Below are 12,490 nucleotides of genomic sequence, written 5' to 3'. Positions count from 1 at the left end.
GTGGGAAGGGTGAGCCGCCCTGCCCGCCCTGCACCCTCCATGTAGCACAACAGCAGGCTGTGCACCGATTCTGACCTTCGGCAGCTGCAGCACATTCATTTCTTCATTTTGACCTGTTGCTTCTCCGCTAAGGGAGCCTGTGGGTCTCTGTTGTTGCCCGCCGGCTTTCTGCGTATTTTGTTTTAATATTTTCCATCACAGCCACAGAAATAACTGGCCCGGCTGTGGGTTCGTTTCTAGACCTGGAGGCTGCCTTGGTCGCCCCCTGTGAAGAGAACCCATCTGAATGCCCAAAGGTTTATGCTGTGCTCCTTACGCTGCAGGCGCAGCAGAGAGGCCAGTGCGGTGCGGCTTCTTCCAGCCCTGAAGTGAGAATTGGAAGCCCAGAGCACATGGGAGGGGGCCAGAAGGCCTGACCCTGACCCTGATTCGTTCTGCCAAAGCCCTTTGGAGCTTGGACCCCGCCGACGTTTTGCCTGAAAACAGCCCCCGGATTTGGACAGAATTTCATGAACGGTGGGGAGGAAAATCTTGGACCGTATTTCACTGCTGGTTCGATTGCATTTGATTTTATTCTGCACCTCGCCCTGAGACTGCCAGCTGTAGGGCACTCATCGGGGGAGAAATGAGTAAAATAAATAAGTCATTCTTGGGTTTAGAAGCCGCTGATCGGTGGTGGTGCTTGAACTGTGGAACCTCTTCCTCCCTCCATCGCGAGCTGGTGGTTGCGGGCAGCAACGCTGCATCCGGCGGTGGCTCTTCTCTGCAGCCAGCATTGCTAAGCGTCACACGTTCAGCGTTCAGGCCAGGGGACGGAGATGTGCAGTTGGAAGAGCAATGAGCAAGCCACCCAGACGTTTTCGCGGTCTTGTCATCTCCATGGATTTGCGCTCTATAATTATCTAGTATTTATCATTTATCTGAAGGAATAATTGACTTGCATTGCCAAGGCATTTTCCCATTGCGTGGATAGGTACACATGTCCCTGTCGATTATCTTTAATTCTGGATGGTTGCTATTGCTTAAAAAATACATTTCCAAGCTGAAACAATCCACTGTGAACAAGGAAGGATTGCCGACAAAACCAGCACTTGATTTGTGTGCTGGGTTGGAAAATATAGATGGGCATGTTGACTGATGCCTGTTTAATCTGAGAAAACCATGGCACCGATTTCTTGCTAAGAGAAAGCGTGGACAGAAAGCTCACTCTGCAGAATATTTTTCTGCAAAGGAATTCACCTGCCTAGTGGGGAGCACTTTGCCTTCCCTGAGTCTCTGTCCATTCAAACTGCCAATGTTCTCTTCTTACTTCACCCCAAAGTGCCTCAAACCTCGTTCTTGCTGCAGATAAGTTTTTCATTCAAGAAGCCATCCCCAGACGTGAAAGGAAATTCAAAGTTCTTGTGCAAGCTCACTAGCCACTCATTTACAGTGAATCAAGTCAGTATCACGACAGGCTTATTGGAGGGAGACCAGAATGACATTTTCCAGATGTTTACATGCATGTTTTGATGGGGCCTTGTTTGCAACTGACCTTTCCACAACAAAGGTACCTCCAGTTTCTCTGACTAGAAAATCCACGTGCCACTAAGAACTTCGTCTCCCCATTGGGCACGGCGAATTGCAGGTTCTTCAGACACGGTGCTTCTGAGGCTTGGTCCATTGATGGGAAAAATACACCCACTCATGTCTTATGGTTTGATCTGAGCACAACACAATACTCTTAGATCCTGGGTCAGAATGCTCCATGTGCCACAAAGGAGCTCGTCTTTCAGTCTTAATAGCAACAGATGGCTCCTTCTGGGCATTTCTTTTATGGCAGATGATGTGAGTCAATTGGATAGCTATCAGGAATGCTCACTGGAGCTCTTCATGTACCAAAATACTGCAGTGGCGAATAAAGCAGTCCTTATGGGATGAGAACTCGGTGGCATGAGAATCCGAGCTTCCGTGAGAAGGTGCTGCTTGTTCTTTGCCATCCCTGGTACCAGCCAATGATCCAGAAGAGGGGGATGCGATGCCCTCTCCCCAGAGGTGTCTGGGGCCCTGCAAGGAGCAACCACTGAAGCTTTGTGGACCTGGGGGTCTCGGGTCCCCCGCTTGGCCCGATAGGCCGGGTGTGGTGATGCGGTGCCTTTGCATGGCTCCCGGCAGAGCCCCACAGTGGAGGCGAACAAGTGGGCACGTCTGCAAGTCGCTGAGAGTTGTGCATGGCTGCACACGGCCCTGTCAAGAAACGCCCATTGTCCTGTCAAAACCCACTTTTAGCAGGAACTGGGGAGAATGGGACATGTGCCAGCATTCTTCAGATTCCTGCAAGACTGTCGAAACGACAGAAGGCAAAGGAGTTGTTTTCTGCCGCCACCCAAGGCAGGTCTTGCTGTAACCTGCTTCAGCAACTGGAAGGCAAGGTTTGGGTGAATTTTTTAACAGTAAGAGCAATTTGATGATGGTATTCATTACTGGTTGTCTCTTCCTCACTAGAAATCTTCAAGCAAAGGTTGGACAGTCCCCTGTGGAAGATGTGTTCACTCTCCCAGCTCTGGATTTCCTGCCACAATCCGGGGGCATCTCTCTAGTAATCTCTGAATCAGTATTCTTCAATAGTCTCTCTCTTTTTTTAAATTAGAGACCTGCACATTCCAGAGAGTAAACAAATTTTAATTAGTCCATGTAGATTTCATTGCTTTTGCTAATGAATCTGCCTAAATGAAATGGTCTAAGAAAACACCACCACTCGTGACCTTTCAATCCATTTTGATTGATTTGATTACCTAAGTTGTGTGTGCTTTAACCTCCAAACTTCTGCATCCAAACATCCTTTGGAAAAGGGTGGCCCATGCAAGGGGCGACATGGGCTCTACTGGCAACAGACTCATTGTAGGCAATTTTGGCTACAGCAGCCAGGTGTGCAAGGGATCAGCAGAAGTGTGCAAGGGATCACAAACAGAGATTGGGCTTGGCCAAGGTGGAGAGGACACATTCCATCTGTGTGGGGCCACACACCAGCCTAGTGCCACCTTGCTCACCACCAGTGAGGAAGACAATAGCTTGACGACTGTGCATAGATGTGACCAACCGTATAATCCAGTGAGCATGTAAACCTCTCTGTCCAGCCACATTCTCCCTCCCATCTCTTACTCTTCTTCTCCTTCATTGTCCAAAGAAAGGATGCTCACCACTGCGCAGTCTTTCTCCCTTATTTCTGATCTGCCCCAGTGAATAAAGGGGGGAATCACTCCCCACTCCATCCCACGGGTGCTGCTGCTCGCCATGAGACTTCTATCCACGGCTTCCTTTTCAAAAGTGACAGTGAGGAGGTGATGAAGGCAGCAGACCCATTTGTGAAGGTCAAGCCGAGAGCAACTCGATGGGAAAAGTGAGCAAGAATGTGTCTTTCTGGACACAAGGCACAGTCGCAGCTTTACCCCGCTGCACCTTGGCACAGTTGCCACTGACGCGGTCTCGTTCTCAGCCCACAGAGGAAATCACATTGCGAGTGCTGCTCAGTCTCATCAACACTGTTGACTCACAGTGCAGCGTTTGTACATCCGGATGCTGACATGTGAGTCCTCGCACTTCGGAAGCGTGTGTGTGCAGCAGGCTGAACTGACCCACGTTTCGACTCAGGAAGCCCATTTTGTGCCCTCCATGGAGGAAAATAGAACCCAGAAGGGATTTCAAGGAAACTCATTAAAATGAGCTGTTTTGGCTGAAGCTTAAGGCAAAGCTGTCACCCACTAGCTGTGGTTTAGTGGTTCAGCCAGACGTATTTCTTCTGTTGCAGATCTGGGAGCGAGCCACAACCTGTCACAACAATTGCGGAAAAGGATGCTGATGCAGAAGCAGGTATTTTGACAGCCCCTCGGAATGATGTAGCAACAACCCCGGAGTCATGCAAACTGTGTAGCCCCATAGCTCAGTCATGGGGTGCCAGCAAGCAGGAAAGCTGCTAGACCCTGCAGGTATTTTGATAAGCGATTCCTTATTACGCCTGCAGTGCAGGGATGGTGGCGGACACTTCAGAAGTGCAGTGAAAACTGTCCATCTATTACCTGCACAGGCGTCTTGGCTCGCACTCTCTCTAGGGAAACCCACAGGAACAGCTCTACAAGCACCGTCAGAGCAAGCCCATTCACTGTGCACTTCCTTCTATTCTTCTGAGCATAATTCTGGGTAATATGTCTGGTTTGCAACAACCCAGGCAAGCAACAAGGTAAGTTCCTGGTCATCTTCCCAGATGCGGTGCTTGAGGAGAGGCAGTGTGGGGTAGCAGTCAAGAACGTGGGCCTGGGACTCAGGCGGCCTGGGTTCTCGTCCCCGCTCAGCCACCAAGCCAAGTGGGTGACTTTGAGCCACTCACAGATGCTCAGCCCAGCCTACCTCACAGGGTTGTTGTTGTGGGGATAAGATTGATAGCAGGAAGAGGAGAATGATGCAAGCTGCTTTGAGTTCTTAAAAAAAGGAGGATATAAATCGAATGAATGATGAATGAATGAAATTATCCTCTGTTCTAAGACACCAGTCAAGTGTTACAGTGTCCCAAGGTCTCAGACATATTACTGCAGGATCTCCAGGGTTTTCTGCCCGAACATTAAAAGCCACCCGTGTCACCTGCACCTGTGCTGAGCGCACACCAGCCTGATGCTGAGCACCAGTGCATGGCATCCCCAGGCCAATATCCTGATTCTTCCCTTAATCAATACTTCACAGTTTCTCTTTTGCAAAAGAGTAACAGTGACAGATAAAATTATGGGAGAACGCCTATGTGATCACTGCAAAGCCACATCCTCCAAAACAGGATTTTGCTGATTTTTACCAATCCTTGATTGGATTTAGAAGCAGAGACGTTTCCATTGTCTGCATCTTTGCACAAATGTGTATCGGGAGGCCCATCACATCAAACAGCTGTGTGCTAAACTGATGTGGCTGTCGACTCGTTAAGTTCAGCACGTGGTGGTGGTTTTGGCCACGCCGTGGTGACAAAGCACATTCAGAGGGAGAGACTCCCAGGTGGAAACGTCTCCTCATTTCATTTTCAAATGCAAAACAGCTGTATTGCCGTGTCCCTTGAAATTCTGAATTGGAGAGCAGGGTATAAATAGACTAGTGTTTTAGTTCAGAGAAAATTCAAGTTGTGTGTGTTTCTCAGGAGAAAGAATAAAGAAAAACTGTTCTCTGGTGGACCAAAAAGATAGGGAAAGATGACTGCTGTTTCAGCTGTTGGGTAGTGCAGAAATTAATACATTTCCTTACTGTGCTTTTTATGCTCATCAGAACTGGGATGAAACATTAAAAAGAAAACCAAAGAATTTATCTTCTAGTCATTTTGCCTGCCCAAAAATTGGCATTCCAGAAAACGTTAGCCATTTCCCACTTGTGCTGCAGACATTTCTCGTTTCAGCATCGTCTTAACCTTGCACACTGCTGGCAGCTCATTGTTACGACTTCACCTGTTGCTAAGTCACCAAACAAGGCCTTTTTTTAAGCACATGTTGAGAAGGTCTTATCTAATCCATCCTTTCTTCAGCCACCAGCTGCTCAGGCGTCTCACCAAGGGGGGTTTTTACACCTTTAAAAACTCCCTTGGAGCCACAGGGCTAAACACTTTTTCTGCTTTGGGGGAGCATACTGATAAATACAACACAGCGTCCATTGTGTTGAAAGTGTGCTCTTATGTCACAGACAAATACAACTGCAGGTGAAATAGGGAAAGCTGGAATGGGGATACAAGCAGGGAAATGGCCCTTCGTTTCATTTGCTTCTGGTTTCTTTTGGAGTCATTAAATTCTGAAGAGGCTCACTAGTATGGAAGACCGGGGTGTCTCAATTTTTTCACAGCGCCTCCCAAATTATGTCAGGCTCCCCCATGCCAACTTTCGCAGGAGTAAGTGCCATTGAAGGCTATAATATTATGTAATATTGGGGCATTTTGCTATTTCTCATCCAGCACTTGTAGCAACAGGAGAGACTTTAGTTAATAGCGTTCCTATTTATTTATTTTCTATCTGGGAGTGCTCTCCGCCTCTCCTTCCAACCGCCTCCGCCCTCTACTGACGTTCACCCCTCCTGGGGGAAGGCTGTGCCTTGGTCTTCGCTTAGAAGACTTTCGAAAGGGTCAGCACCGCCACGGGCAACAGAAACATCCTTCTCAGCTGAAGGATGGGGGAGACTCCGCGCTGATATGCCAGCAGCCGGAAAAGATGCATGGTTCCAAGTTGAGTCACCAAAGCAGCAGCAGCAGCAGCAGCCCGAGCAGCAAGAAGACGTGAGTCAGATGCTGCCTGCATAGCTCTGCACTGAGCTGGCATGTTGAGTCAGCCCTGCCGGGCTGGGAAGGTGCAGACTGGGCCAGACAGGCGACCATGTGCGGAGGCTCAGCAGGGGCTGGACCACCAGGCAGTCCTGCACCGCCCCTCGAGCCAAACGTGATTCTCCGGTCTCTGCTGCCCTCTGGTGCCTCGCAGGGGAAACAGTGCCTCACCCGGAGCAGTTTTATTTCTTTATTATTTATTTGGAAGTTTTGTATGCTGTCCCATGCGCATAAGCCTCGGGACGGCTTCCGACATCATAAATAAATACATATAAAATACATACATACATATAAAATCTGGAAACATCCTGGCACACTATTATAAAGCCAATAAATAAAATCAATAATTATTAAAATATCGTTTGAATAAAAAGGTCTTGGACTGGCGCAGAAAAACAAATAACGACGGCGCCAGGAGGACCTCTCTGGGGAGCATGTTCCATGAGTTGGGCGCCACCGCAGAGAAGGCCCTCCTCCGAGTACTCACCCTCCTAATATCCTTCACGGAGGGCTCCCGGAGGAGGGCCTCAGCCGCCGATCTCAAGGGGCAGGCGGGCAAATCAGTTTTCAGCTGATGCAACTTCTGGGCAGCCTCCTGTCCTGAAGTCAGACCGCCCACTTGGTGCTCTAAGCATCTTCCAGCAAGAAGGCTCGTTTTTAAAACATTTCCACTGGATTCTGGGGGACGTTCTGCTGGGGCTGCTCCCGGTTACGCGGCGTCTATTACGGCTTTGAAGGCCCACCCAATTCTGCAGAAAGCCTCGCAGCGTCCATGGCCTCTGCAGCCCGCCATGGGCAAGAAGAAACACATTCCTGCAGTCTGCCCTTCCGCGTTCCTCCACGGGAGGAAGCTCTGTCAGGGCACGCACCACGTGGTTGCCCCAGCCCCCCATCTGAAAGGGGTCCCAGATCCCTGCCGCTGGCTGAATTCCCCCCAGATGTGCCACTCCTGCGATCCCGGCCGTTCTTTTCCCATCGCTGCCACCAGCTCTGTGAATCCAATGGAACGCTGGAATGATTTCAATGTGTCCCCTGGAGGCACCCTCGCAGGGCGATTTTGGGTGTGTTTACTCAGAAGTAACTTGCATGGAGCACAATGGGCTTCCTCAACTTGCAGCACTAGATTCCCCGCCCAGCAGCAGCGGGAAAAGCAATGGGAAATGGCTCAAATGATCCCTATTACCTCCATTGCAAGATACAATTTGTCTTCAGATTGCAAGCTAAGATTGCTGAAGTAATTTCCATGTGTACAAGTAAGATTCGTAGGACTCCTGAACACAAAATGGGCTCGCTTGAAGAGTCCATTTCATTTTCAAGAGTTCGGCATCAGTCTAGGGCCATTACGATGTGAGGCATGAATGCCGTTTTCCTCTAGGGTGGGGCCCACTGGGGGTGTACAATCAAAAGAAATTAGACGTTTATTCAGGCATGTCGAGTGCAGGCAGGTAGGCAGTTCACAAGGAATTATGAAGATGTTAACTGCATGAGATGCTTTTTTACGGGTTCAGTCATACAGAAAGTTGTGGGCGTCATGTAACACTTGGAACCCTGATTAATAGAAAAGACAAAGAAAAGACATGGCGTGAAAAATACTCAGAATGGAGAGGTACCTGCATATGAAAATGTGCCAAGAATGAGGGAGCCCGACTTGCAACCCCGTTGCCTCTTTAACAAGCCGCCAAACGGGGAAATGGTCTGGCCACACTGTGACAACGTTAACGAGGTTTCGGTTAAGAAGCTGAACTAGCAACAGTCTCAGCAGAGGTGGGGGCTAGAAGGGTCCGTGGCATCTTTTTTATCCCGGTCTGTTGTCTTCTGCAACAGCCAAGACAAAAACCTCAGCGCCGCTTCTCTCCCTGGGCAGACTTTGCCGGGCAGCAGCAGAAGAAGCAGGACTATTCCATTGCCTGGTCCATCTCAGTATTCTTTGCGCTCTGCCATGACTTCCACTTGTTTTATGCATGATATTATACTGAAATGTGGAGATTCCTGTGCATGTGAAAGCGAAGAAGGGATGCAGATGTGGAGTTGGTGAGGAGCAACACTGTGCTTCTCTCTGGCGGCTTGTAACTCCAGAATGTCTGGGGTCCTGGGTATTTATTCTGCCGTTCCTGCGATAACGGGGTTTTTGTTTGTTTGACAACTTGAAAAGCCACCAGGAAATCCAGGCAGAGGGTCAGTGATGGGAAGCAGCATTGGGAAAGCCAGGAGGTATTCCTAAGGTTGGACAGGTAGGCATCAGAAGAACTAAGATGCCAAAGGAGCAGCAACAGGTATTTCTGTGGATGGTGACATGGCTGGCTGTTTGGGAGGAAGTGGGTGTGCAGTGTGCTTTCCAGGAATGCACAGACAGCGAAGAGACCTGGCGCCCTTGCCCTGTCCTTTCCAGGAATCCATCCCACCGTTATGCCTGCGGCGAAGAGCACAGAGGGAAACACGTTTGTCTCCCGCTTTCTCTCACAGTGTTAGGACTCAAAACAGCCTTCCCAGGAGGCTCGGAGGTGGGAGATTCGGGAGTGCACAGTTAAGCTGCAAATTAATTCCCATGCGATCTCATGACAGCCTCCAACCGGGATGGCCTTAAAGGGGGATGAAACAGATCCATGGAGAAGTCAAAGGATGGCTAATAATCATGTGCCTGCAGAGCACCTCCAGTAACGCAGGCAAAAGGCCAGTCATGTTGCACTGGCCTACTTCCACTTCTGTATTCCAGCGTGTCTGTCCGGCTTGTGCTCCTTCGGGGGGCCATCTGGTTGTCCTCGGTGGGAGCAGAACACGGGCCTTTGTTTGGATCCGCCGGAGTCTTCCTCCGTGCGAAGCAAGCGCTTACCCATCTGGCCACAAGGGGCGCTTCCGCCTTTGCATCTCAAGGTCCCCCTTTCGTTTGGCTTCACCATGCGGTGCAATTGCTCGCTCTACTTTCCCTTTCTGGCAGCAATTTAAACAAGTTCTGCTTTAGGTAGGAAAAGGACTTTAGGAGAAGGGACGAAGGTTCTTGCTCCCCTGCACCAGTCTTTCTTTTCTAACAGAAGGCTCAGCAACATTTTATAAAAGAGCAGCATCTATAGCGATAAAATAAAACCAGTAACCGCTTACGTACAGACTGGGTTTCCATGACATGCTAAGCTGCAGAGGTTTGCATGTTGCCACACCTGAATGTCCATGTGGCTTATAAGCTGTGCAGTTAAGCCACCCCGACATGCTGTGGCTTGCTATATGGCTTGCTTGACCCTAAGTGGCTTCTTGTGGGATCCAGCAAAGTCTTCCCCCACACCGGGATGTGAGCTGTCACTCGCTTGGCGTGGCTTGAGCGTTCATTTAACAAGGAGGGTTTTGGGACTGGGAGAGCAGCCTGTCAGATCCTCCTACACAATCTCAGTGGGATTCTGCCCCCGCAGGGGCCTCTCCCAAGACCTCAGTGGTACTTGGAGGAACAGCCCGATTCTCCCATTTATACTTGCAGTAAAAGAAATGGCATGCCCTGCTTCTGGTTGCCTTCAATTTTGCCAATGCCCCTCTCATCGCAAGCATGGGGAGAACCTGTAAAACTGGAGGAGAGCCCCAGTGCAGGAGGGGGAACTTTGTATGTGTCAGATGCTATACCCTCCCAACTCGGATTCCCCCTATGTTTTGCCTCCCCATAATCTTGACCCACCAATGCCCTCTGATCCTGCTCAAAAGGGAGAGAGAAATGAGGGGGTGTCCCCCAAATACCCTTTTGGGCTTGGTCTTTCCTTGAGAGCCTTCTCCTCCTCTGTGACCTTTTCCAGTCGCCTTTTACAGCCCCCCAACAGGGGCCATTGCTGCATCTCATGGAAGTGAATAGCATAGTTTAAATACGGGCTCTTGCCATCAAGTCTTGCTCGCGGGTCTCCCAGAGGCATCTGGCTGGGCATTGTGAGAAACAGGACAGGCAGGCTAGGCCTTGGGCTGTGGGTAAGAATGAGGCTGGACTAGCCTGGTGCCCTCCGGCCACTGGATTTGTTTTACTTCCATTTGATTTTTTGTGGATCAGGGCAGAGGGGAGACCTGGTCACTGTGTGGAATACAGAGAGGACCTGAGCAGTAGGCACGATCACAGCCAAGCCTCCTTACCTTCAAACAGAGTCCGGCCAACTCCTTGGTATGTGGTTGAGTCAAGGGCAATGAAACAAGAAGGAGGATGACCTGAACGCTCATGCCAACCAGGCCAAGCAGCGGCTGGCGTTCTTTACTGGGCCTTTTCTGTGGCAAAGGAGGAGCTCTTTTCCTTCCAGCCACCTGCCCAGTGTCATCCAGCAGAGCTTTTCTGGGTGGCTTGTGGCTTGCTGCAACCCGGGCCAGGGAGGAACGGTGAAACCGTCAGCGGCGCGCTGTGTCTGTCGAGTTTGCATGGCACGTCGAAGATAAAGTTGCTCTGATCCATCACGAACGGAACGCCACAGTTAATGCGGTTCCGTCAGTGGGTGTTTACAGCACAACCTGGTCTGGTCTCAGTTGCTGAGGCCTGAGGATACGGTCCAAGTGCTTGGCCAAGTCCAGCTGACCACCTGTGCGCTTGACCCTTGCCCACCCTGGCTTATTATGTCTAATTAGGACGGGAAATTAGGCTGGGTGCAGGAAGTCACAAACTTCTCCTTGATGGTAATTAGACATCTTCTAAAAAAAGCCAGACTGCACGCTGGACCTCCCACGCTGAGCATAGGCCAATGGCCAATACCCCCTTCCTGGTCAAGGGGCTTGAAAGGGTGGCTGCTGGTCAACTCCAAGTGCTCTGAAATGACACAGATGGTCTAGAGTAGACCCATCAGTCTGGCTTCAGGTCTGGTTTGGCATGGAAGCTGCCTCGGATGGCCTTTGCCAAGTGCGGGACAGGAGGAATACGACCCCGCTGGCTCTCGGACTTCCCGAGGCTTTCCGTGCCTTCGACCATGGTGTCCTTCTGGAGACGTCGTCTGTGACCAGAGGCACCGCTCCTCCTTGGACGGCAAATTCCAGAAGGTGGTTTCGGGGGATTATCTCTGTGCCTCTGCAGCAATGCTGTGCAGCTCCATGGGGCTTTTATCTCCCATGTGGTTTATCGTCTCCGTGAAATCACTGGAGGAGCTCACCCAGGCATGTGGGCTGAAGCGCCATCAATCAGCAGGAGACATCTAGTCCTCGCTCCCCTTTTCATCGAATCCAGGTGCTGCTCTGAATCAGTGCCTGGGCTAGATGAGGGCCACTAAACCGTTACTCAACCCGGACTAGATGGGGGTATTGTTTAGTGGATGCTCACCTGGATGAGCGATGTGCAACCGGTTCTCGAGCGGGTTGCACTCGCCCTGAGGCATCGCATTTGTGGCTTGGGGGGGCGCCGGGATCCAGCACTGCCGCCAGGGGCAGAACCAGGCTCGGCCGCACGGAGCACCTTTGATCGGCTTCGGCGAGATGCCACCAGCCATCTTATCTGACCGGGGGTAGCCTTGCCCATCCAACTTTATATTGTTCTAACAGTGTGGTTCTAACTATATTGTTCTTCAGTGTGGCGTCGTGGGTAAGAGCGTGGGACTGGGACTCAGGCGATCCGGGTTCGAGTCCCCGCTCAGCCATGGAGCCAGCTGGGTGACTCTGGGCCAGTCACAGACTCTCAGCCCAACCTCCCTCACAGGGTTGTTGTTGTGGGGATGAGATGGAGGAGGAGAATGATGTAAGCTGCCTTGAGCCCTTCGTAGGAAAAAGGCAGGACATAAATTGAAAAATAAAAATAAAATAAATGAAAATAACTGATGTTGATGCAGTGGGTTTTATTGTTCCTCTGTCCAGGAACTTAGCGAAGGACGCCACGTAACGGTTTTAAGCGAATGAACAACGAAGCGGGTCGCGGGGAAGCGGGGCCGGCCGGCCAGAGGGGGCGCTCCTCGCCCCCAGTCCCGGGGGGATAGGGCCGGCCCGGCCCGGCCGGAGGCGCTTTGCCCGTCTGCCGGTTCAGTCGCACACCATCATCGGCTCACAGGCGGCTGCATAATTCTGTTTCACTTGGTGGCAGGAGCTGTCCCTCCGCCAGGCGGCCTCCCTCGCAGGGCTGTTGGGGCCGCCGGCCGCCCTTCTGCGCAGGCGCGGCTCCGTGCGCGACGTGACTGCCCACCGCGCGCGGGCCGGCCCGCGCCCCGCCCCCGGCCGGCCGGGCCCGAGCGAGCCAATCGCGCGACGCCGCCG

Source organism: Varanus komodoensis, unplaced genomic scaffold (genome assembly GCF_004798865.1).
Source record: "Varanus komodoensis strain SLA01 unplaced genomic scaffold, ASM479886v1 scaffold31, whole genome shotgun sequence".
Taxonomy (NCBI): Eukaryota; Metazoa; Chordata; class Lepidosauria; order Squamata; family Varanidae; genus Varanus; species Varanus komodoensis.
This window is presented reverse-complemented; position numbering follows the sequence as displayed.